The sequence below is a fragment of the Amphiura filiformis genome, chromosome 18, assembly GCF_039555335.1.
Source record: "Amphiura filiformis chromosome 18, Afil_fr2py, whole genome shotgun sequence".
NCBI classification, from domain to species: Eukaryota; Metazoa; Echinodermata; class Ophiuroidea; order Amphilepidida; family Amphiuridae; genus Amphiura; species Amphiura filiformis.
This window is the reverse complement of record NC_092645.1, coordinates 57,536,273-57,563,924: the sequence shown is the minus strand read 5'-3', so window position 1 is coordinate 57,563,924 and position 27,652 is coordinate 57,536,273. Positions and strand designations below refer to the sequence as shown.

Below are 27,652 nucleotides of genomic sequence, written 5' to 3'. Positions count from 1 at the left end.
TTAGTCAGAAACCCACATACAGGCGTGAATATTGGGGGGGGGGATGAGTGCATGGACCATCCCCCTGGCAAAATATTGTTATGAATCTTGATGACTGTCACATCAGCAGAAATATTTTTATGAAACTCGATGACTGTCACATCAGCAGAAATATTGTTATGAATCTTGATGACTGTCACATCAGTAGAAATATTGTTATGAAACTCGATGACTGTCACATCAGCAGAAATATTGTTATGAATCTTGATGACTATCACATCAGCAGAAATATTGTTATGAAACTCGATGACTCACATCAGCAGAAATATTGTTATGAAACTCGATGACTGTCACATCAGCAGAAATATTGTTATGAATCTTGATGACTGTCACATCAGCAGAAATATTGTTATGAAACTCGATGACTGTCACATCAGTAGAAATATTGTTATGAAACTCGATGACTGTCACATCAGCAGAAATATTGTTATGAAACTTGGTGAATGTCACATCAGCAGAAATATTGTAATGAATCTTGATGACTATCACATCAGCAGAAATATTGTTATGAAACTCGATGACTATCACATCAGCAGAAATATTGTTATGAAACTCGATGACTGTCACATCAGTAGAAATATTGTTATGAAACTCGATGACTGTCACATCAGCAGAAATATTGTTATGAAACTTGGTGATTGTCACATCAGCAGAAATATTGTAATGAATCTTGATGATTGTCACATCAGCAGAAATATTGTAATGAATCTTGATGACTATCACATCAGCAGAAATATTGTTATGAAACTCGATGACTGTCACATCAGCAGAAATATTGTAATGAATCTTGATGACTGTCACATCAGCAGAAATATTGTTATGAATCTCGATGACTGTCACATCAGCAGAAATATTGTAATGAATCTTGATGACTGTCACATCAGCAGAAATATTGTAATGAATCTTGATGACTATCACATCAGCAGAAATATTGTAATGAATCTTGGTGATTGTCACATCAGAGAAATATTGTTATGAAACTTGTTGACTGTCACATCAGCAGAAATATTGTTATGAATCTTGATGACTGTCACATCAGCAGAAATATTGTAATGAATCTTGTTGATGTGGAACTCACAAATGAAGCATGTTCAAAACATTAATTTAATACATTTTCATAATTTTAACATGAAATAATTAAGAAACTTGACGACTGCAACATCAGCACAAATATTGTTATGAAACTTGATGATGTGGAACTCATAAAGGAAGCATGTTCAAAATAATGTAATACATTTTCATAATTAACATGAAATAATTAATGTGCCATATCTTGTTTACCAAATCGCAAACGTTTGTCCTTCAAAACAAGTTATATAAATCCCAATTTATATTACTCACATTATTTGGAGCACACAAGATCTGGTGGAATAATTGCCATTTCTGGTCGAAAGGGTACGGTATGTAAAAATCTATTTTGTGGGAAAATATGTGATCTAAATGAAATAACTTGGGACTCAAGAATTTTGTTGGCCTAATTTTTATCAAACTAAACGAACTAGCAATGAACAATGTTACAATATGGACATTGGCATGATTCAAATCCCTTTTATATTTTGTCCAAACTGTTTATTATTTCCATATTTTTCCTGTCATCATTTCTTTTTGACATTCTAGTTGCTAATCAACAGATTTGTGATGTAAACATAAGCTTAAGAAGTCATTTTATAATATTGTTTACCATATAACATAAATGTGTATACATTTGCACATGTTTTACATTACACTTAAATCATGATTTTGGAGCATGGTGGCCAAGCGGAACAGGCTCTGACTTACAATAGGAAGGTTGTGGGTTCAAGCCCCGGCAACGTCATTGTGTTGTGCCCTTGAGTAAAGCCCCCTTATCTTGATTACCCCTCTCCACCCAGGTGTATAAATGGGTACAGGTATTCTTAATCCTGGGAAGGTAACAGACTCGATGTGGAGGAGGTGTGGCAACATTTCACAGTGGAGTCTGGCCTAATCGTAACGAAAGAGAGATGGGCACTCTATCCTGTAAAAAAATGCAGGTGGTTCAACTCCTTTACTGTTTTACCTTTTCAATGAAGATAATCAACAGCACACAGGTGTTGGCTGCTGACGACAAGTTCCAGATATTCTTTACAAATTCAAAAATATCATACATACATTTTCATAAGATTCTTCCATCTCATGACTCTCTACCAACTTTATGTAACAACTTTGCTACATTTTTCAAAGAAAAAGTTGATAAGATCCAGGAAGGTCTGGAGCAGCAAAGAAACAGTGTAAATGATTTGAGTGTAAATGTGTATCAAAGTCATGTTTCATGTACTCTTTCTGAGTTTGATCAAGTTGGTGCTGATGATGTTATGAAGATTATTAATGGATTTGCAGCTAAACATTGTATTCTAGATTCAGTACCCACTTGGTTTCTGAAAAGCAACTGTGAGGTTTTTGTCAATGCCATTACCAAAATTGTCAAATTGTCTTTATCTACAGGTGTGTTCCCGGACACTTTAAAACATGCCATCATAGGTCCGTTGATTAAGAAATCATCTCTTGATAGGAACATTTTAAAGAACTATAGACCTGTATCGAACATTAAGTTCCTATCTAAGGTTATTGAGAGAATTGTTGTAAACAGCATTACCAAACATATGCAAGATAATAATTTGGGCGAAACCACTGCAATCGGCGTGTCGTGCAGCACATAGCACAGAGACGGCATTATTAAAGGTCAAAGATGATATTATGACATCTCTTCATCATCGACAAGGGTCTTTCTTGTGTTATTAGACTTGAGTGCCGCTTTGACACGGTCAACCATAACATCCTTTTTCAGCGAATGCATCAAGAACTTGGTATCAGTGGCATAGCCCTTCAGTGGATGAAATCATATTTCAGCGGACGAACCACCAGTGTATGTGTAAATGGTTGCCAATCAGCGAAGTGTGCCCTCGACTATGGTCTGCCTCAGGGGTCAATTGTTGGTCCCATATCTTTCAGCATCTACACCATTCCAATTGGAAGAATCATACGCGAACACCGCCTTTCTTACCATCTTTATGCAGATGACGTGCAACTGTATACCAAATTTGACCCGCATGTCAGTCGTCCATTGATCGTGCACTCTCCTCTCTTACATCATGCATTGGTGACATTCAATCATGGATGACGTGCAATATGCTTCAACTCAATCGTGAGAAGACTGAATTCTTCATCGCCGCTTCATCTCATGTTAAGAACCAGATGCCTGCTGTCACACTCCAAATTGGAAATGAGGCCATTGAACCATCGGAAACAGTCCGAAATCTTGGTGTTATCTTTGATAACTGCATGACTATGCGTAACCAAATTTCTTCACTCACACGCAGTGTTTCATTCCACCTTCGCAATATCTCTCGCATTAGACGATTCTTGGACTTTGATACTAGTAATGACATTATCCGCTCACTTATCTTATCCAGGCTTGATTATGGCAATGTTCTCCTCATGGGTGCCAACACTACTGATATCGCTCGCCTTCAGACCCTCCAAAACTGGGCTGCTAAAATCATCTTTTGTGCGAAGAAAAGGGACCATGTATCGCCGCTCTTACATCAGCTCCACTGGTTGTCTGTAGAGGATAGAATAACATTCAAAGCCATGCTGTATGTTTTTAAATGCCTTGCCGGCATTGGACCAGAATACCTGTCATCATGTCTGAACTTAAGAATCCTCGCGAGGGCCTTAGATCCGCCTCAGATCGCACTTTTCGCTTGAATGTGCCGATCATACGAAGTTGGACTTTTAAATCCGCTGCCGACAAGGCATTTACATACAATGCACCTCTGATCTGGAACAATTTATCATCATCTGTGCGAAGTGCTGAAACAGTCTCTGCCTTTAAAAAGGCCTCAAAACCCACCTGTTTCCATAAACATAATTTTGCTTGCTTCATTTTTCTTTTGTTTTTCAATTGTTTCTTGTATATATTTTGCATATGTTTTGGTTTTTCACGCTGTGATCTTTTGAAATGGCGTGTAACAAAAGCTCTCATGTATGTATGTATGTATGTATGTATGACCATATTTGGAATCAGCATCAAAATGTTGCAATTGATAATGAGTACAAACAAGCCCAGAATTGATTGGTTTGGTGATTCTTAAAAGAGCCCTTGATATTTTGAGAAAATACTTTTGTTGAAGTCTATGGCCAGCATGCAAAGCATTAAAAAAATACTATTTTAAACATAAAATATTAGGGAAATATATGTGGGTAATACCAAAAAGCATTACTGGAGCCAAAAAGCCAGATTTAACAGACTGTTGCATAGCTTGATTGATGTGGGGGGGGTAAAAAAATAGTGTACCATCAGCATTTTGATAAAACACCTGAAGTTGATGTTGGCAGTATATTACTAGTATGAGTGTTGCAAATATGTGTTGCAATAGAACACAATGAAGGGAGATGCAGACTCACTCACGCTTTCTAAATGCCTTGAAGTATAATGGCATACCGAAAATAGAACCAAACAACTGGAAGATATTTCATGCTATTTTTATACAATGGTCAAGTAGATTGATTGTAAATTTCAATTATATTTAACCATTATTATGGGGTTTGAATTAGTTTGATTCTAACGTGCCAAGACTTGCTATTAATGTTAATGCTATGTGTATTAATACTATAAGCAGGCATGATATTTTTCCTATTTAAAAGGGCATTTCGTGATCCACAGCATCATCCCCTCACTTTTCTCCAAAAAAATTGAGATTTTTATATCACTGCAAACCTCTGGCTACATAATGTTTATGTACAAACAAATTCTTGCAGATTAATTTGTTTCGCAAAGATATCGTGAAATTTGAATTTCGTTCTGGTATACGAGAACGAAATTACAACACATTGTCTATGGAGCAGTGTAATACACAGTATAATGATGCATAACTCGCAAACGCAAAATTGGAATCAACTCAAATTTTGGGAATAAGCTTTTTTCGTGGATATCTACTGAAAAATGGCTTAAAAAAGGATGCTAGGATCACAAAATCCTCCTTTAAAAGGGCATTTCGTGATTCACAGCCTCATCCCCACACTTCAAAGTTAAATTTGAATTACGTTCTTGTGTACCAGAATGAAATTACAACAGTGGCCCCCAGTGGCCTGTGGAGCAGTGTAATTATACATATGTGTACATCCATATCAAAAGGATGCACTTGTCGATTGCTACATGTGTCTCATTTCACATAATAGCTAAGAATACATACCAGACTCATCTGAAGTGGAGGTCACTTCAAATCATCCCCAAATCATATGTTTCAGGAAAACAGAGAACATGCCTGAAACCATATGATTTTGGGATGATTTGAAGCGACCTCCACTTCAGATGAGTCTGGTATGTATTTCTAGCTATTATGTAAAATGAGACACATGTAGCAGCCGACAAGTGCATCGTTTTGATATGGATGTACACATATGATCATGCTTAATTTTAGGAATAAGCTTTTTTGTGGATATCTACTGAAAAATGTCATAAAAAGAGGATGCTAGGATCACAAAATACTCCTTTAAGTAGGAATTCCTACTTTTTTTATAGCCAATGTTTACTTTTTAGCCTGGTTTTACATTGGTTTTCCTATTTTATGGCAAAGGATCAATATCATGCCTGTATAATTATATATGGCAAATAAGGGATAGCTAAGATACAAAATATGTTTTCTTTGTCACTTTCTAATTTTCATTATTATGTCATGATTTATGGTGAAATGCTTAAAATCCAAAGATTTATGGTCGTATCATTTTCAAAGTGGTAGATGTGGAAACGAGAAGTTAAAGCTATAATGCACAATCTTTTTAAATGAATGTAGTCATATTTCATTGCATACAGCAGCATAGCCTGCAGCCTTACAGTGTGATGGAGCAAAGCCAAAATTTTGTCCCCATTTGTCAATTTTTTGTCACATTTTTAGTAATTTTCATGAAACTTTACTCTTTTTTACTCTTTGCCATCCTTATTTTCATCAATGAAAATTTCTCAGGTGGCAGTTCTCCCCCGGTTCCCCCTGACTGTGCAACTGGTTGCATATGTAATCAGTACCGTAGACAGATTTTGGAACCGGGGGGGTCGACTTGTAAATATACCGCCAAAATATAAATTGTTTGCAGGTGGAAGTTGTCAAATCGTTGACCCAAATTTTGTATGCCCTTTCTCAAGAATCTAAAAGTGGGGGGTTTGGGTTTCCTAAAATTTTCTGCATTGATATATATCAATATCATTCTATGTGGCAATGTCAACAGGAAAAAACGGAAGGATCACATCAAAGATTACAAGATGTACTCTTTATATCTTCATCCTGTATAAGCCGTGCACACAAAATCGTCTTTTGTTGACCCAATCTTTTTTCACCAACGCCCTTCGTGTACCGACGGCTTTAGATGAACCGACAGCCATGATGAGTGGATGGACCAGACCCTTCCCCCACTCGCCATGCCACTGTTTGTAATGTTTACACATGTTACACTCAATTGGAATCATACTTACACAAAATTGGAATCAGTCACAAAAAAAAAAAAAATTTATGTCTAGACATTAACTCCCTCAGCGAGCTTCACAATTAAGCGGCAACATATTAAGTGAGTTTTTAGGTTAAAATGACTACAAACCTTCCTGACTTTGTTACTAATATCATTCCATAATTTTTGGCAAAGAATAACAAATAAAATTTGTACCAAAATCATATATAAAGGTGAGTTAAAGTTGCACTAGATCAGTGAAATGCGAAGGCCACCTTAAAGCCATATTATAACATTCCTGTAAAATAGATTAGTATTTTATTTTCCATAAAATGTTAGCTTTTACTGTCAGATATGTCCCTTTTAATTTTGAGCCGAACAAGTGAGGTAAAGCATAGAAAATTGGAATTTACTATTAGCGCACATGCATGTTACTCCCGCGGTTGTAATACGGTACGATCCTCTGCGTGTGTTGGTATGTGTATCCCGCACGCCGTGTATGTACTGTGCATACGTGTTCGACTAACATTTCCATCGTAATAATAAAACGCCGGTTCCATCGTTTTATTCAAAATCTTGGATTTTGACAAAACTACAGCACCTAAAGTCTTGATTTTTGCAGAGTATCTTTATTGACTAAAATACATTACAATCGTGTAAAAAACAGAATTTAAAAATATTTTGAGGGCGTTCTCCTCAGCAAATGTTATAATATGGCTTTAATTAAAATCCGAGTCTCAAAGCTTGTGAGAAATTGAAAACCTAATGCAGAATGTGTTTTTAAATATATAATTTTCTCAGAGTGAAAAAATTTAATTCAAGAAAATTTATTACAAAAATGAAAATATGCCTGATGGGTACAGTTAGCTTCATTCTTGTTCAATTTGTATCATTGAATCATTGGTGATATACACAACACAGAAGATAAGGCAAACAGAGAAGAACTGTTGGTATAAATAGTCCGAGTTCAGTTTATTCAAACAAAACTTTGGAATGAAGATAATTGAATTGATAATTTCACCAAAATACTATTATCATCAGGTAAATAATATATAAGTCTATGCAAGTTATCAAATGCTGTGCAAATTTTGTCAAACTAACCTCTTATATATTAGATATTTTGAATTATGATAAGGATAATGAACTGAGTGCAATGCCTTCGTCAAGATAATCGCACGCGCCGTGGAGTTATTGCATTTAGCTCGAGAGCCGATAGGCTCAAGAGCTAAATGCAATAACTCCATGGCTAATCCAATTATCTTGACGAATGCATTTGCACGAATACATTATCCGTCATACACTTTGAGTGTAGGCCTATTAAAACACATGGCAATATTAATTGCTGCATTCATTATATTAGTTTTAATATTAGGGAAAATATCTTACATTTTAAAAACACCGTCAGGACATTGACCAGCTACGTAGCATTTAACTGGTAAAGAAAATCAATCCAGGGATCGATATAATGGGATAGGCATCGTAGTATTACGTAACACACCGAAAGATGTAGTTTAACTCTAGACAATAGGCGCCATATTGCAGGAGGGTTAGAGTTCATAGAGGAAACGTTAAAGGTTAGTAGATTAGGTCACCCAGGCACATCACTAATGTGTTTCACGAGTTGTAATACCGACAGGTAAAAACATTGATTTTGTAAAATTCTCCTGATTTTTAAAATTACTAAATAAGGTTAGTACTTCAAACCATTCTTTGATGAATCTATGCAATATGACGGTAATTTTTGAAACATCTAAGAATCAATCTTAAACATCTTCATGATATTCATTTCTTTGCGCATGGTCAAAGCATGCTCTTGCGCTATCCACAGACTATCCGGTGGAAACTTCAAAGCAACGATCATGCGTTAATATTTACAAAATGGCGAATGATGTAGTTTAAGTCGAACAATAGCGTGACCGGCGTGACGTAGTTTTTGGCATTGTTCCTATATGCACTTTCACCCTCCTGATCAATCCCTGTATAAGTTAGCTATCAATGGTATCGATTGCGCCATACGTCATACTTTAGTAACTTATTCATGCATGGTTTGTAACCAATTGACTTTATGTTGTGATCATTTAGAGCACTGAACCAGTTCACCTGGAAACGATCGATTTAGATGTCCGACTATAGTACTACGGTGAATATCAACTGGACTTTATAATGATCATGATATTATGCGCTAGTGTGTGTTTCCCGGGCCCGGCTATGTTATTTTAGATATAGGGCTACATGTATTTCATTTGTAAAATGCTGAATATTTTGCAATGGTGTCATCTTGTATAATTATGATCCACCTGTTTTTGGCCCTTTTTAATTAATAGAAGCTCGATTATTCTCATTTGATGTTTGATTTATTTGAGGTCATTAATCATAATTTATGACAATGATCTTTGCACGAAGCGATTGCGAATAGGGTGCAACTCTACTAGTCTTATTACAAGACTGCCCTACCCCAACCCTAAACCCTAACCCTAAACTCCGTGAACGAGGACTGGACTCAAGTCTAGCGAAGTTGCACCCTATTCGATAATTGTACCCTATTATAGAACACCGTTTGTAACTATACCATTTTAACACCACAGAATGTATATTCGTACTTTTTTGCTGGTATATATAGAGAACAGACAATTATATAGTTATGTGACCTCTGTGTCGAAAGCGTCACCTAACTCTACTATATGGTTATGGGAAAGTAGTATTTCTAGTATTTGAGCGTGCACGTATTATCTAGAATCTATTGTTTAGCGTGCAGGTTTTAGATAATGCATTGTTTAGCGTGCAGGTTTATATAATTTGGGCTGTGAAGGGTAGTTCGCGAAAATAATGCACGGGAGAAGAATACATAACGATGAATAGAAACGGGCACTAGAAGTGTATAAGAGTAAAATTGATAGCAGTTTCATATAGATTGCAAATGTCAATCTGGTCAAAGCCCTTATCATACTGGTGAAAATGCTCCTTCATTGGATCAAGATAGAAAATGAGATTATCTTCAGAACCCTGGAATTATATGGAAACCTTTGGGCCTCATAACTGCTAAATTATTGATCTAAATTATATTAAAGTATACATTTTTAGAATGGCAAACATTTGGTGAAGCCATCTTGGACCTCAAATTATAATATTAAAAACGCTCAAAAACAAAACAAAAAAACAAAACATTTTTTAACCCAATATTTTTGGACAATATAACTAAAAAAATCTTCAGTATCATTTTTGTTATTGATTTTCAGGAACTAAATTAGGCCTATAAATATCTAGGACCCCATACTTTTATTTTTTGAAATTTGATCCAAATTCACCAAAAATGGTTGAATATTTGGGTGACAAAATACTGCATTTTTCAACTGTTTTGGGTATTTCTCACATAATAGGCAGTAATTAGAGAAGTCCTGAAACCATGTTATGTATTTTGCATCATTTACATTTAGCCCAATTTTAGGATGAATTTTGCCGAACTTCACTAGCGATATTATTCCTAGTAATCATGGTAATACTAGAACAGATGGAGTGGTAATTGACACCATTCTCTGTGACCTGATCTGATATATTCTTCTGACTATTAATCATGTAATTCAAGCTCATATCATTAGCTAATTGACCTATAAATTATCTATCTTTCCCCTTCTTCTTTTGCATTGATGAAAACCACCAAGCAAACACACAATATTTTGAATTGTCTATTGGTCACAGTGGACAGTCTATAATATCGAATTGATTAATTCGAATTAAACAATTCATCGAGTGGGCATGGGCAGCGCCATTAGACATGTTACAAGACTACCAAGTGACAGGTGATGGAGGTTACTCAAAACTTACCTAGCTTATTTATTATACAGTAGGGTCTCTGCCTTTTTAATAGGTTATGAAAAACTTAATTAAAAAATATTTACCAACGGAAATAAGAGTCCATCGACGGAAAGTCTTGTTATGCTCTCACAAATCTGAAAAATCCAAAATTTTGGTCTAAAAATTGGCCAAGGTTACTGCTGTCCCATTCAAAAGCACAGGAGGACTACCCGCAGCGTTGAGGTCACCTTTCTAGACTTCCTGTCTACTTGCAGTAATGGCTACTACCAGTGCTAACATCAATGAATTGTTTAAAACAAATTAATAAATTCGGTTATAGACTAGTGGACTGTCCATGTTTCTTGTCGCAAATAGTGAACCAATATGACATGCTGAAATGATAGTGTCATCTCCAATTTGACCTCAAGTTGTGGATTATGAGTTTTTGTTACCAATGTGTTCCAAGATCATTTTATGAGTGTACACAGATATTGAGGTAAAGAACTGTGACTTGAGCATGTTTGATCCTGTGTTATATTTTGATTGGTTGGGTGGTTGTGAATTGACACTCACACAAAAATGTTTAAAAAAAATTGTGTGTGGATATGTGGGGATATATTGAGACCTCAATCCTTGTGGAGACATTGTTAATTAATGTCTCACAAAGAAAAAGTGCTCAAAATATGCTAATTATGCAAAATAATAACATAGCATAATATTTGCATAATACTTATACCACTTAAAATTCTATAAAAATCAGTATTTAAGAAGAATGTTTTGTCCTGATTACTGTCCAAAATAATGAACCAAAATGACATAAAATCTTAATGACAAAAAAAAATAAAATCAATCAATCTGATCAATCAATAAAATAACTAAAAAACACAAATTCTAACTGTTCTCATGCATTTAACATAGACTTTACTTGCTCTTGGGGTCAGTACACAATATTGTTAGGAGTTAAGGTTAGCTGCTATCAATATCATGGCAGATGATCTTCACACACATGAAACTTTTGAGTGCAATATGAGGATTTCAGTTGTGGTCTGCTCTGTACTGAGAATTTTTTCTCTCTTAATCTGAGTCAGTGATCCAGAGAAAGCGTAAAATAATCAGACAAGCAATAAATAAAATGAGAGATAACATTATATGAGAGATAGGATTATATACATCGCCAAATTACCCATTTCATTTTAATACTTGAATAAGAAAGCCACTTCAACATCACACCACTCTTCGTCATATATAAATTCTCCCAGCCACATTTTCCTAACATAATATGAATTTTTTTTTTAAAGGGAAAATTAGTTTGGCAGAGGTGGGGCTCAAACTTACGCCGCACCGCTACCGTGAATATGAATGAGCCTAGTGCCTTAGACCGCTCGGCCACATGACTTGTTGGTATCCATCTTGAAACTTATTTGAACATATAATCGCAACTTTAACATAGGCTTAATTACCACGTGACAATCAAAGACAGAAAACGTACCATATTTTGTAGGCTTAATTACCATGTGACAAGCAAAGACAGAAACCGTACCATATTTTGGAATTTTATTTGCTTAAAAACATGTGTTTTAATAGCGCTCAATTGTTAATAACTGCGTGTTCTACATGCAGAAATCCAACAATAAATGGGCCTCTCATACATGCACATTGCACAATACATTATATCGATTTTGACTCGCCATGCCACTGCATACATGTGCTACTCCTAGTCCTATATACATGTGTCAGTATAATGTACCCTACCATTTTTTGTGTATACATGGTCTGGATTTTTGAAATTTATAGGAGAATTCCATGTAGGTCCCAAAAAGTTTCTTCCAGATATTGGAGATTAGATTCCCATAAAGACGAAACAGTAATTTTTAGTGGGGACCTGCGTAAATTTTACATAAAATTTTCACCATCAATGCATTGCTAATTTCCACTAAATTCAGAAAATATTTTGGCGTAAATAAAATTGAAAAAAAATTCTCTGCTTTCTAAACCACATAAACATTAGCACTATTGGGTATCACGAATCGTCATATATGTTGTACAGTTAATATTCAAATATTTTTTATACATTATGATGCTTCAGTTTTTACACAAAAAATATTTCATTGAAAACCCTCCCACTTGGCTATTTTAAAAATGTAATCAGGCTTCCTCAGCATGTGCAAGAAAATAGCATTAAAATGTTTCTTATTCTAGCAGCCTTTTAGAAATACTGGTGAACGGCATCCACTGCTGTACTTCAACATGTTCCAAATGGCCTTGACTTGATGTATTATGGTTATCTGTTAGATCATTGCTTTGTTTGTATTGTTGTTTGTTCGATTAGTTGCTTGACAACAACCATGGATAACCTGAGAAAGCTTGTTTTCTCACTTACAACATGTACAATAGCAGATCCACTATTAATAGTGGGATCAATGCAGTAATAAAATTGTTACAATTAAGGGGCATCTGAATTGCGCTTAAAGCAAAACACAATACAACAAAATGCAAATTGAGACTGCAAAAATTGTGTTCAGCAGCAATCCAAAACTTTTCAAAACACTTCTTGCTATCACTTCATAAACATGTTTAAAGGGGGGTAACCCTATTGGTTTTGGATATGGATTGTCTTTAAAATTACATAATAATATCAAATATCTCCCCCTTTATGCTGCTTTGTGAAAAAAGCGAGAGCATTTTCAGCGTAAATGTGAATAAATAGCCAAATTTGCAATCCAATACCTTGTATACGTGAATTGCATTCTGGGTAGGCATGCAACAACAACAATTCCCGTTCGTATGACGAATGCTGACATGCTGCAATGCCCGGCCCGTATTGAACGGAAAATATTTGTTTTTTTTTTTGTTTTTTTTTTTTTCGTACCGTTTCAGAAAAAAAGGAAACAAAATATATTTCCCTTGCAATATGTACATTTCAAATGAATATAAAAAGTTTGGGTTAAAATGGAGAGGAAAAAACCTTCCGATACCGGGTTTTGAACCGGGTACCTCTCGGGTAAAAGAACGCCGCGCTAGCCAATTGAGCTATTTCACCAACTGAAATACTCTAGGAATTGTTTTATTATATATGGCGGACCGTCTCCTCAGCACTTAGCGTAGTCTCCTACACAGCCAGTTTGCGTCGGTCTGACACTCGTCGATACTCGTGATAGACAAATGCAGATTGGCAGCGAGACTACACTTAGCGTGGTTCGCTTTTTCTCTTCCCATGATCCAAGAAATTTTTATTGTTTACAAACTGGTAACCTGTAAAAACCGCTGTGATTCATGATTTCTCCGGAAATACATCGACTTGGAGCGTCAAATTTCAGGATAGTAATGAGAAAAATAGTATCTATTATGTGATACTAAAACCTCATCAACAATGAAAAAATCGGGGATGATGCTGTCGATCGGGTTACGGACCTTTAATAAACAATTGTTTAGATTATGATAAGGATAATGAACTGAGTGCAATGCATTAGTCAAGATAATCGCACGCGCCGTGGAGTTATTGCATTTAGCTCGAGAGCTGATAGGCTCGAGAGCTAAATGCAATAACTCCATGGCAAGTGCGATTATCTTGACGAATGCATTTGCATGAGTACATTATCCGTCATATACTTTGAGTGTATTAAAACAATAGGCAATATTAATGGCTGCATTCATTATATTAGTTTGAATATTAGGTAAAATATCTTAAATTTTAAAAACACCGTCAGGTCATCAGGTAGCATTTACTAGTAACTGGTCAATAAAATCAATCACTGTAGAAGTTAGCTATCAATGGTATCGATTGCGCCATATGTCATACTTTAGTAACTTATTCACGCATGGTTTGTAACCAATTGACTTTATGTTGTGATCATTTAATATTGTGGTTCCGAACACAGAGAGCACTGAAGCAGTTGACCTAGAAATAATCGATTTTGACGTCCCACTACATGTAGTACTACGGTGAATGGAGATGAGAGAATAAACTTATATATCAATATCAACTGAACTTTATAGTTCTACAATTTGAACTTTAAAATCTACTAATATTGTTAAAACACACGACAGTGGAATTTTTCAATTTGTTCAGTATTATAAAGCATGATCATGATATTATGCGCTAGTGTGTGTTTCCTGGGCATGTTTATGTTATCTTAGATATAGGCCTACATGTAATTCATTTGTAAAATGCTGAATATTTTGTAATGGTGCCATCTTGTATAATTATGGTCCACCTGTTTTTAGCCTTTTTTTATTAATAGAAGCTCGATTATTCTCATTTGATGTTTGATTTATTTGAGTTCATTAATCATAATTTATGGCAATGATAGTTGCAAAATAGAACAGTTTGTAACCTATGATTTACAAAGTGCGCATGAAAAAATACCATACCCTATAACTATTTTAACACCACAGAATGTATATTCATACTTTTTTGGTGGTATATATATCGAACATTGTTATATAAGTTATATTGTAATGTGAAAGTAGTATTTCTAGTATTTGAGCATGCACATATTATCTAAAATCTATTGTTTAGCGTGCGGGTTTTAGATAATGTATTGTTTAGCGTGCAGGTTTATATAAACCTGCACGCCAAGTAGTTCGCGAAAATAATGCACGGGAGAAGAATACATAACGATGAATAGAAACGGGCACTAGAAGTATATAGATGGATAAGGTTTAGCAATTGAACATTGATGTTAAGGGAGCTGACACATAATGATTAGCTGCTATTGAAACAACTTACAAAGTCATAGCAAGAATGTGTGTAATTGCTTAACAGTGAAATCTATCAATACAAATAAATCCCTTAACAGTCAATCACATCGAATTTATCAATATGAATTAATCAATTCGAGCCTATCACTGCTGAAGGCTACCATATTGTGCCATACAGCTTAACACATTTGAATGCAAGAATGGTTAGCTTTACCAGTCAGTTCCAATGGAAATTTTGTACAAGTTTGTGTATTCATTACAAGAGTTCCTGTTTGCAGGTTTTTATTTCCGTTGCCAAATAGTTTCTTAACTTAATTTGCATGCAAACATTATGAAATAATTACATTCACTCAAACTGTAATAATTTCACATACAAATTTTGAAGTGATTTTCATGAATTTTGTTCTTTAAATTCCTATTCAAGTTCTTTTGTGTATACTTTAGTGCTTGTTGATCACTCAGCATTTGCTCATTGATGGCACTACCCTGGTAGCCATTAGGCAAATTAATAAATTTGTATTGATAAATTCTGTGTGATTGACTGCTCAAGGCAAGTAGGATGGCAGGAGCCACAATATTCCAATTTTAGCCATTTAACTAAAACAATGCAGTGTACATGGATCTCTAATATAGGAAATTGCTTTTATTTTTCCATGTCTTGCAGAGTTAAGGGGTGGGGTATGGACGTTTGGACAGTATTTATTGTGGGACATTAGAGCACATCAGACAATCGAATTGCATTCTGAATACGAAGAATGTCCTTCTGATATCAAATAATTTTGATTTTTTGAAATTTACAATGTAATACACATTTTATGGCAAATGATTAAAATTTATATTTTTGATATTTAATAGTACTCAAGTAAACTTTATAAATCTGATGATTTATACTTAAAGTGTATGTAGGTGGAATGAAAAGCCGACGATCAATTGAAAATTTTGACCTTTCAGATTGAAGATATGGATTTTTTCCCAAAACACCAAAAAAATTAGGTCTTTTTGGGGAAAAAATCGTCGGCTTTTCCTCCCAGCTACATGCACTTTAAGAATATGTCATTAGATTTATAAAATTTACTTCGAGAACTGTTATATCAAAAATGTGAAAAATGTCAAATTTTAATAATTTGTCATAAAATTTTTATTATATCGTGAATTTCAAAAAGTGAAAATTATTTGACATCAGAAAGACATTCTTCGTATTCAGAATGCAATTCGATATCTCTGATGTGCTCTCATGTCCCACAAAAAATACTGTCGAAACGCTCAAAATGCTCATTCCAGATCCCTTAAGCCATAGGTATTGTAAAATATACCTAGATGGTTAAGCCCAATAATCAAAACAAAAGGTTTTGGGCAATATCCTCCTCCCAAGAAAAATCATTCACGTGGGGTGGATATGATAACCCTTATATCAAACCATAGGTATTGGAAGAGACCAATACCTATGATCAAACCTTAGGATCTCCTTTATAGATCCCATACCAGTCCTCTTGTGTGTCAGCTTTATTTGTCTCAATGCGCAAACACTGCTATATCTGTACGCGTTCCTCAAGGCAGTAATTTGGATAATGTTTTTCATTGTATCTCTAAACGGAGTGATGTTAAGGATATAAAAGTATACATAAATTTTCAGAAAGGAAATGATCTAGGAAATCTATCTAGCATAACAGATTCCTGTAAAAATGAGCAGTTTTTGAGAAAATCACGAAATTTGATTTTACTAAAACTGCCTCAAGGAAGGCATATGGAATCTAGGTCATGCTCTCCTCTGACCAGCCTTAAAGGAAATCTGTACCATAAACTAATCAATGGCTAATATAGTTATATACCCCTAAATTAAACATACCAGACGCTCCATATGAATTTCGGAATATTCCTAACAAAGAAAAAGCACTTTTAATCCTTCGCTTTCTGCGATTCAAGGAGCCGCCATGATAGCTGCCTGCTAATCCTTTCTGCCACAAGCGGTAGTGTAACCTTTCACACAGACCCACGGCGAGCGTGTGTTGCTGTATGGCATTCGCGACCCCTACAGCGAATTTTGGTTTTTAGTGCTGTTTTTACTTTTTGTTCTCAAAAGGCATTGTTGATCATAAATATTACTTAAAATACATTTTTTTATGTTCTTCTGTAGTTTTATGGGTAAAAATTGTCGCGTTTTCTTTTGAACGAATGTTGAATCTGAACTTTGGTAGTATTCGCCGTGTCACCAAAGTTCACGAGGGACGAGGCTTGTGGCACGGATTTCGCTGGTTTCAAAATCGGGTACCATTACAGCGTAATAAAAAATACATCGGGTATCAATATGGCAGCCACCATGGATCGCAAACTCACCGCTAATCGTCGTAAGGAATTAAGATTTTCTCCTTTATTTGGACGTATATAAGCTTGGGACTTTTACTGTTTGTCGTTTTTATTATTACTGCAACTATATAGCCATTGATTAGTTTATGGTACAGATTCCCTTTAACAGTTTTTGGAGTGAACATTTGATAGACCAAGAAACATTACAAAGATGTTGCAATAATCATCACATTCACATGCTTGAGGAACTGCATTTTTTATGCCTATGCAAACTTCTATGCAAGCAGAAGGCAAATGAATTCACAATCACTGTACTGTGAATGATCACTGTGAATTGATTTAACCCTCCCACACAAGTGTTGGCTTCCAAATTTCTTTAAAAATTCAAAAATTTCAGAATTGTACATTTTCATGATCATATCAGTAACTATAATGATCATGGTGAATTTTGTCCTTTTCAGGAACAACAGTTTATTTGCAAGGTGCAGAAAGAACCACACATTTGTATCGTATATCCTCTAATAAATGCCTTAAATTTTCAGGTTGTTTTTGCAATGATAATTCCTGGAAAATCGTTGCATAAGCTTTCAAATCAAGCGAAATGACAAACTATGAACTTAGGATCAAATTGTTTGTTTCAGGGGGAATTAGGGGATGTTTGTTTAAATTTTCAAAAAGACTGGAGGGGTGTTTATTAGAGGAGGGCATTTATTAAAGAATATATGGTGTACTGCACCTTATACATGGCATACATAAGCAGAGAAATCAGCAAAAAAACACTGCACACATATCTGCCTGTGCTCCTGTCTTCTAGACCTATGGTAGATGAGACCGATGCAACAAACAAATCATAAGAAAAATGGCTGTAGAAAGGGGCGAGACATCCCCCCCCCCCAATTCTTAATTTTCACTCTGCAAAAATTAAAATTGACTGTTGTCGGCAAAACCATATGATTGTCGGTAAATTGAAAAAGTCAAGTAAAAATTAAATGTACTGTAATAGGAGTTACTACCCCCCCCCCCCCACACACACACACTTTTTAGATTCTTGAGCACCCTGGCTAAAGAAAATTGAGACCTACAATTTACAATTTTATTAGGGAAAAATATTTTCCGTCAGCAAAATAAGCTGTGCACCCCCTCATCCGATTGGTCTAGCGACGCCCCTGAGTTCCACATCCAGCTTGATTAATCCCTTGATACATTGAGGTGTCGACAATTGTAGACAACAAGTTTCTTTCTTTTTTTAATTCAAGAAATTCAGAATTGTGCATTTTCATGACCATATTAGGAATGAGCTTGAAAAATTCATTAAAATGAGTGCAAACAAGCCTAGTAGAGGTTCAGTGGTTCTTGAATTAGCTCTTTGATATTTTGAGAAAATATCTCAACACTTGTATTATGAAGCCTATGGCTAGCATGCACAGCATTAATTGGTAAGCGACTAAGTATTGGCGTAAGAAATTGCTATCTGTGAAAATCAATCCACATATTACTCACCAATCTATGGGAGTTTATAAAAAGCACAAGATCAAAAAATTAACAAATAAGAAATTTCAGTTCCAGTGATTTATAAATAGATAAGTGAGTTTTTCCATGGCAACAAAAACACTTGATTAGATGCAAAGATGAATCAGCTGACTATATGATGTGGAAGTCACTAACAGTGATTCCATACCAAAATACACTCAAGTTAATTTAACCCCATACAATCAAGTGCAAATTTCCCTGGAACACTTGTTCATATTTTGCGCCCTCGGTTCAATACAGCCGTTGATATGAAGTTCATATGTTATTTTATTTGTATAGTTTCGAACCTATTTCAAATCCCCTCCCTCCCTCCCCCCAACCTATGGAGCAAATACATTTAAAAAATGTGGCGTTTGGTATATAACATTGATATAAAATTTAATCGGTTGAGCCCATATTTATTGGTCGAGCTATGAATTTTAAAATATTGGACGAGACGTCGTCGAGTCCAATATTTTACAACTCAGATGCGAGACCAATGAATATTAGCGTAAAAGCATCAATTTTATCATTATTATGTTTTGGATCCAATATTTTCACACACTTGGATCCATCAAAACATAATAATGAGGAAAGCAGGGAGTGTCATTGAATTGTGCTACTTTACCTACAGAATTTCTGATTGGTTAATACACAATATATATTAATCTAAGTGACCAATTAAAATACAGCTTCTAAATGTTGAAGCTCAATCTTCATAGCTGTACAACTGATTTTTACCTTGATGCTGATTGGCTCAATATATCATGTTGTTGCCAATCAGCAGGTAACATTCATGGAGTTACACAAATTGGATTTTGGTATTGGGCTATTCCAGAAAATAAGTGCACACCCCCTGTAGAAGAGTAACTTTTCAATCAAAGAAATATCCGGATTTCCAAGTCTGCTTTCTAAAAACGACCGGAATTCCAATTGCCAATGTCACTTGAAAAAGCTTGGAAATCCAATTAAAAGCTATTAAATGAAGGAAAAATCACGAAAATGTCCAAAATGAAGCCTCAAATTAAGGATTTCTGCCGGATTTTTTTGCCTTTGGACGCTTGATTTCCAACAGTCACAACTGGACAAAAAGTTCGGAAATTTGAACTCCTCTATAGGGGTGTGCATCTATTTTCTGGAATAGCCCATTCTTGGAAGTATACATAATGCTATTGCTAATATTATAACTAAAGCTAAAGTGAAAGCAATCATATCAATCAAGATCTGTACCCTGGCAAGTTACTGTGCATTGTCCATTGACTTTACTCTATACAAGGAAGATTAATTTTGGACACTGCACATATCCACACAAATGTGAGCAATTGATGCTGCAATAACCTCAAGTTCAAGTTCAATTTTATTTTTAAATATATTTAGGCCTTGAAAAAAGGGAGAAGGGATTTATAACCTTTTACAGAAGGTTTTATGTGCTTTATGAAAAACAAGATCTATTCTGATTGAAATGATGTATTTTCGACTAATTGATGAACTTGTGAAGTACATAGAGTAATTGTTTACAGAAATGCAGCAAATTATTGATAGGGACTTTAAGGTGAGTATGACGGCTAAGGTTGGATAAAAACTCAGTAAAAAAAAATTAAAAATCCTGCTTTTCATATTACCTTATTGTACAAAAACAAGTATGGCACATATTTTGCCAAATGTTTGAGAGAACCCCTAAATGCCCTGGCCTTGATATGTTGCGTGCACTCACTACGCTTTTCATCATTGGTCATCTCTGATTATGAATTAACTTAACATTATGAAGTATCTTAAAATTATATATCTTTCAATACTTTAAGGTGGTACTACACCCCTTGATAAATTTGTGACTATTTTTGCATTTTTCTCAAAAACTAATAAATCACTGGTAACAAAAGTTATGTATATTATAGGGGCAAAGGAATCCATTACTACACTGGAATTTCAGTGACTCAAGACAAGTAGTTATTGATTTATTGATCAAATATTGGTTTCCCTCATTTTTGATTGTAACTCCACAACTGTTGTCTGTGCTGAAATAAAATTTCCAGTGCAGTAGTTGTAGTCCTTGCCCCTATAATATGCATATCTTACTTGTCACCAACGTGCTATAATTTGTGAGAAAAATGCAAAAATAGGCACAAAATTGGGCAGGGGTGTCATCATCATCAGTCGGCTGCGGAGCAGGCGACTACAAGCTTTCTCCAACTAATGCGATCTTGGGCAAGCGAAACAATTTTGTTTGGCTGCAGCATCCCTTCAGTATCTCCCAGGAGGTGCTGGACATACTGTAAGTACAGTGTGCTTGGCCGTCCCGGTTTCCTCTTCCCATGTGGTGGAATATAAAGCGCATATTCTTTCACAGGCTCGCCATCTTCAAGATGCAGTAGTACCCCCTTAACATAACAAATTTTACCTTTGAACTTAAAATTATGAATTTCAGCTTCAAATTATATCTTTTGATACCTTAACATAATGAATTTTCCCTTAAATTATTGAGGCTTTGTTTTGGAGCCACTGTTAACATGGTTAAGCCTGACACAAAAATAATGAAAAAAAAGATCAAATTAAATGCTGCATTTCATATCCTAATTTTTTAGAATACCTCAAGGAAATGGGGACTGCTCTATAATCCGACGCTTCTACAATCCGAAGGTTCTTTAGTACAAAGGTTCGCTAGTCCGAACATATGTTCATAACATTGGCTAGTCCGAATTTTAAAAGAGGTTCTCTAGTCCGAAAAAAAATTGAAAACAGGTTCTTTATTTCGACAGTTCTTTATTTTGAAGGTTCTATAGTCTGAATTTTAAAAACGGTTCTCTAGTCCGAATATGAAAATAGGCTCTATAGTCCGAATTTAAAAAAGGGTTCTATAGTCTGAATATAGAAATGAGTATTACTAGTATATAATATTATAACGGAATGAAAAACAGATAAAAATGAAAATATTACCAGAATAAAGCTAAACATCAATATACGCTACGGGAAATATCCAGAGAAAGCAACTATGTTGAACTTCAACGGATTTGTGTTTAACAATTGATGATTTGACACTGAAAGAAATGATAAAAATTAAATTCGGACTATAGAACCTGTTTACCAATTCGGACTAAAGAACACGGTATCCGTTTCGGATTATAGAACCGTTTTGCAATTTCGAACTAGAGAACCTTTTCTTAAATTCGGACTATAGAGCCTAGATTTTCATATTCGGACTATAACCGTTTTTAAAATTCGGATTAAAGAACCTCTTTTTATATTCGGACTGGGGAACCTTTTTTAAAATTCGGACTAAAGAACCTTCGAAATAAAGAACCGTCGGAATAAAGAACCTTCGTAATAAAAAACCGTCGGAATAAAGAACCGTCGGAATAAAGAACCGTCCACTATAGGTTCCACCAAGGAAACAAACATGTTTTGTAGTCAGACTAATCTAAGCTAATGTTAAGCTTAAAGATCCATTCAGTGATCCCAGCAAGTGTAAAATAATTGAAGGTTTGTATAAATTGCCTAAAAGTGAAGACTAATTCATTAATATTGTCATTAAGTAATTTTGAAATGAAAAATTTGGCAAAAATTGACGGCAAAACAGCAGTATGGATAAAGTTGAAGCCCCATTCAAATGCACGTAGCTCTAATTTAGCTGGTATAGTAGAGAAATGACAGATTCATGTGAAATGTCTTTATTTGTCTTTAATATACGGCTTTCAGCTTAACCACTAGCAGACTATACCGTAACGCCTCGTCTACAAGCATATATAGTGTTTTTAATGAAAGCTAAATTAATACGATGCATGCGTAAATATGCCAATACAATAGATTGGTCTTGCAATAATACTTGTTTGTATCTGTAATTTATTGCCTCAAATTCCATAATGGCGCCTGGATTAATTTAGCTTTCATCAGAAGCACTATATATGCTTGTAGACGAGGTTTTGCGATATGTTAGCACTAACAAACTATGACACTATCAAAGGTGCATTGGGGTGTGATCAAGCAAAATCAGTCTGAAGTCGGGCATATTTAATTTTCATTTTTCTACTTTGATGTATAAAGCATTTGCAAGCTACATTTTCCAGAAAACCCCATTGAAATTGGACAAATTGTTCCAAAGATATGAGCAGTTGAAGGGTTTCCAAAATAATAGGAATTAAGAAAAGGAATTATTTCCTTTGTTTGACTAAAAATGCCTCTCAAAATCAATATTTCCGACTTTCGACTGATTTTGCTTGATTACATGAATGTTGATGATTTTTAGGATCCTGTGGATGAGCAAAAATCACTGAATAGGCCTTAATTTATGTTGTGCCTGGCCTTCGTTATAGATTCCAAGTAATTGAATACCTGAGTGGAAGAAGGGCCCAACTCCAATTTTTAACAAAAATGAGTTAGACCCAGCATGTTATTGCCAGCAGCCTGTTCTTCCTTGTGTGTGAAAGATGAGCCAAAATCCACTCTCTAAATAGTCTTCCATGTACACTTAATCATGGTTTTCATGGAAGAAAGGCCCAACTCCATGGAGTTGGGCCCTTCCACAAATATTGGGTTAAAGAGGAATTTTTGTTCCTCCATGAAATCTGCTTTTCACTACAATAAACTTTCTTGCTAACATATTACATGTATGCTTCTACTTGTGCAATTAATGGATAATTACCAAATTTCTGTAGCTATTTATAACACATCTGCTTACAGAACTACCGCTTGCAGTATATTAGTGGAAGAAGGGCCCAACTCCAGCTCGTATTAAGAACTGTACCATTGCCATGGAAACATCATATATTGTTTCGAATGTATGTAATAATGTATGGCCATGTATTAAAGGTTCCCTGAAGATGAAAACATTCTGTCTGTAAAACTTTTCCAAATATTAAGTTTTTTCTTAATATCTCAAAAACAGTTTTGATGGAGTTGGGCCCTTCTTCCACTCAGGTATTCAATTTGAATTAGACAATAGTTGCTCATTAAAGGAAACAACCTTGTAGGGTTTTGTAGCCAGCCTAATATATTGTTAAGCTTAATTCATGTTGTTCTTAGCCTTCAATCATTATAGATTCCAAGTAATTTGAATTAGGCATAATTGCTCATTAAAGACATTCAGTTATTTATAGGCCCGTTCAGTGATTTTCTCATCCGGACGATCGTAAAAATCATCAAAATTCAGATTTTGGTACCTTTGTCATTGTCATAGATGTGTTCACATAGCCTGCTAGTGGTTCAGCTGAAAGCCATGTATTTAAGGTAGTATGAACAGCTAATCAGGCTTGCAGCAAAATAGCCACAATAGCAAATCAGTCATTTAAAACTTCGAACTAAAGATAAGTCTTCACTCCATCTATTTTTAGAGTTTCATACAAATTCTAACATTTCTTATGTATTTCTTTATTGTTTGAAAATCACCTAAATTTTTCCACATTTAATTTTTTTAGGGATGGTGTATAAAGCTTAATATCTAAATTCTCTCACCAGCTTTTTTTAAATGAAGTGTTTAATATTTTAGAAAAATAATTTTTAGATTTTTAATTTTGAGGGATTATACACAATCAATATGTATAGCCCTTTGTTTATGGTGGTAAACAAATCTCTACTTTTTTTTTGAGTTGTGGAGATGAGGTAGTGGATCAAGAGAGCCCATTTAATGCTCTGCGTGCTAGCCAAGCGCTTCAATGGAAAAAGTTCAAGTTTTGAAATATTTTCTCAAAATATCAAGACCTATCTTAAGAACTACTGAATCAATACTAGGCGTGTTTGTACTCATTTTAATGCATTTTTCATGCTAATTCCAAATATGGTCATGACAATTTACATTTCTGAAATTTTTGAATTTAAAAAAAAAAGTGAAACTTGTCGTCTGCAGTCGACACCCGCGTGAAGAGAGTTAAAATCAGGTCTGACAAATTGTTCCAGGATTTATGGGAACTAGTACTAGTAGCATACACATCTCATAAATTGTAGTCCTATTTAGACAAAATTGGTTCCATTAATGCAATGAATAGAATGCCAGGAGATGATAATGGATTGGAAAGTTTATTAAATTAAACCTGATATTACGTGGTTGATTGCATCACATATCACTGAAGAGAACAAAGGATCACTCAATGCATTCACACTGTTGACGGCTATAGTGTCTTTAATAACCATTACTGACGGGATCATTACCAATGACGCTATCCCGACTATGAAATAATGGGCTATTCCATTTAAAATCCTCAATACCCCTGTGGAAGATTTTGGAAATATCTTCAACAGGAGGGTGTGAATTTCAAATGGAATGAACACATTAGGCAGCTCCATTTGAATTTCATACACCCTCTTAGAAAGATTCAACCTGAATATTCCACTGAGGGAGAGTGAGTTTCAAATGGAACTGCTAATATGTTAATTCCATTTGAAATTCATACTCCCCTGTGGATGAGTGTCAGTTTTAAGGCAGTTTATACTTTCTCACATGGCATGGTAATTTCTACATTTGGGTCACTTTTTGGGGGGCATTTATTAGGACAGGGCATTTATTTGGAACAATAAACTTGTCACAACATATATCTGATAAAATGCTACTATACATATTCAGTGGCGTATCAGTGTCAGTTGTCTGAGAGTGCAAAGACGAATTATTATTTTGGTCCTATGTTACTGCGATAATTGCGTGCAGATCACAAAATTTTCAATTGTACCCTATTTTAGCCCAACATTAAGGTGAATTTTTTTGTTTATCAGTATGCTGTTTATGCCCAAAATAAAGGTACAATTATGTGTTTACAGGGCAAATTTTCAATTTTACACTATTTGGAGTGGTTGGATGGAAAAATTGTATGGGGGAGTTAATGGTCTTTTTTTTTTGTGGGTGAATAATAGCAAACCAACTCATTTTTTGGGGGTAATATTTTTGTGTTATCAATCTAAATGAAGTGTTTGTCGCTAATATTGATTTTGAGATAGTATTCCCCTTCCTTTGATATAAAATTATAAAATTGGATGGTTTGAACCCAATACACAAATTTATTGGTTGAGCTATGAGTTTTAAAACATTGGACGAGACGAAGTTGAGTTCAATATTTTTAAACTCATAGCGAGACCAATAAATTTTGTATTGGGTGAAAAAAAACATCCAATTTTATCATTATTATCTTTTCAGAATCTTTTCTTGGTCAAAACATGACTTTTGGTAACAAATTTGATCTTTTTGGTCAAAATGTGATTTTTGGTCAAAATGTCATTTTTGGTCAAAATGTGATTTTTGGTCAAAATGTGATTTTTGGTCAAAAATTGTAGAAAACAAAATTTTTGGGGAAAAAGTGAGCCTATCCAACACAGTCCAAGTTTTGAGACTCTTCAACTCCTGTACAAAGTATAGGAAGGATTGGATCAAACAATGCTAAAATGGCCACATCACCCTTATCACTAATATATACCATAAGTCCAATCAGGGTTTTCAGTACATTAAAACTCACTCTGGAAGGCATACAATGAAATTAAAAAACAAATTTTGATTTTATCTGACAAATGACTTACTTTACTATACTCGATGATCGTATGACAGTTGGAGAAAATGTATTTTTAGAAAATTTGTTTTGGTAAATCTCATCACAAAATGGGCTAATCCAGTTGAAATCCATACACCCCCTGTACAAGACATGACCTATAATTGTCCACAGAGGGAGTGTGAATTTCAAAATGAGGTTACCTGAAATGGCTACATGCACCCCCTGTGTTATTAAGGTAAATGTCTTCTGTAGGGGGTGTGTGGTTTACAAGTGGAATAGCCCTATACACTGGGGTCTCGTGATGTGATTTTCTTAACTACTATATAATGCATGGTGCTACATGTATGATTTATTTTTAGAAAGTCTTGTGACTACTCTGAGTGTGGGCTCAAATTCAAATGAGCATGGCTCGTTTTGTGGTGTGAATTATTCCTTATTCCAGAAAAATACAGCAATAATTTTTTGGAATTGAAAAAAAATATTATCCTGATTTGCCAAACGAAACATAACTGGTTATGGAAAAGATAAAAAAATGTATCTTCCAAAAAATTAAAACTCTCAACGTCAACGTCGTTATTAGTCTTTGTACAAATCTTTGGTCTTGATTGTCAAACGAAAATCTCCCTAAAACACAACTTTTGGCTCTTATTTCCAAAAATTGACCAAATAGCGAAAAGTTATAACTAATGGATTAGGATTTAGTTATGTTTCATTTGGCAAAACAAGACAATATTTTTTTTAATTGCAAAAAATTAGTGCTGTATTTTTCTGGAATAGGGAGTAATACATACTATTAACATCACAATACCTGTATGTTCAGTGGAATAGCTCTCATTCCTACATAGGAATAGGACTCATTCCTTTTGGGTTCAGTAATGAATGAGTAATTACTGTGTTTAATCCATAGTAACAGGTGGGCTAATTTGGGTGCAGGGGCTGGAAAAGCCTTCAGCCCCCCCGGTTCAGCCCACTCCCAATAATTCCAGGTGAAGTAAAAAACTGTAATCATATACCAGAAAATTGTCCATTTTCAACCTATTTTTTTTTTTATTTTCTGACTCCAAATGGGGAACTCCAATTGGGACCCCCGCCTCTGAACAGGTTATCAACAAAATTTGGTTTGTCAAACTGTGCGAAAATCATCATAAGCCTCTGTTTATACAGCAGGAGTGTGAAAGAAATTCCAGCTGATATCCTCTTTTTTATTACCAATATTTGTGTTTTTTCTTGTATTTTTAGCCGGTTTTTGGCATTTTTACACTGTTTTCAGCTTTGTTTTTGTAATGTTTCTCTTTTTTTGGACTGTGGCCTCTCGCATCCCTGATACAGCTCAATTTCAAACAGAATGATTACTATACTGAAATAAGCCACTATAAAATTATATA

The 27,652-nt window shown here is 34.8% G+C and overlaps 1 protein-coding gene across 1 annotated transcript in view; it reads left to right on the top strand.

Moving 5' to 3' along the window:
* Positions 1 to 27,652, top strand: part of LOC140139249 (uncharacterized) — an 81,212-nt gene that overhangs the window by 13,612 nt on the left and 39,948 nt on the right. The gene's annotated exons all lie outside the window — the stretch shown is intronic.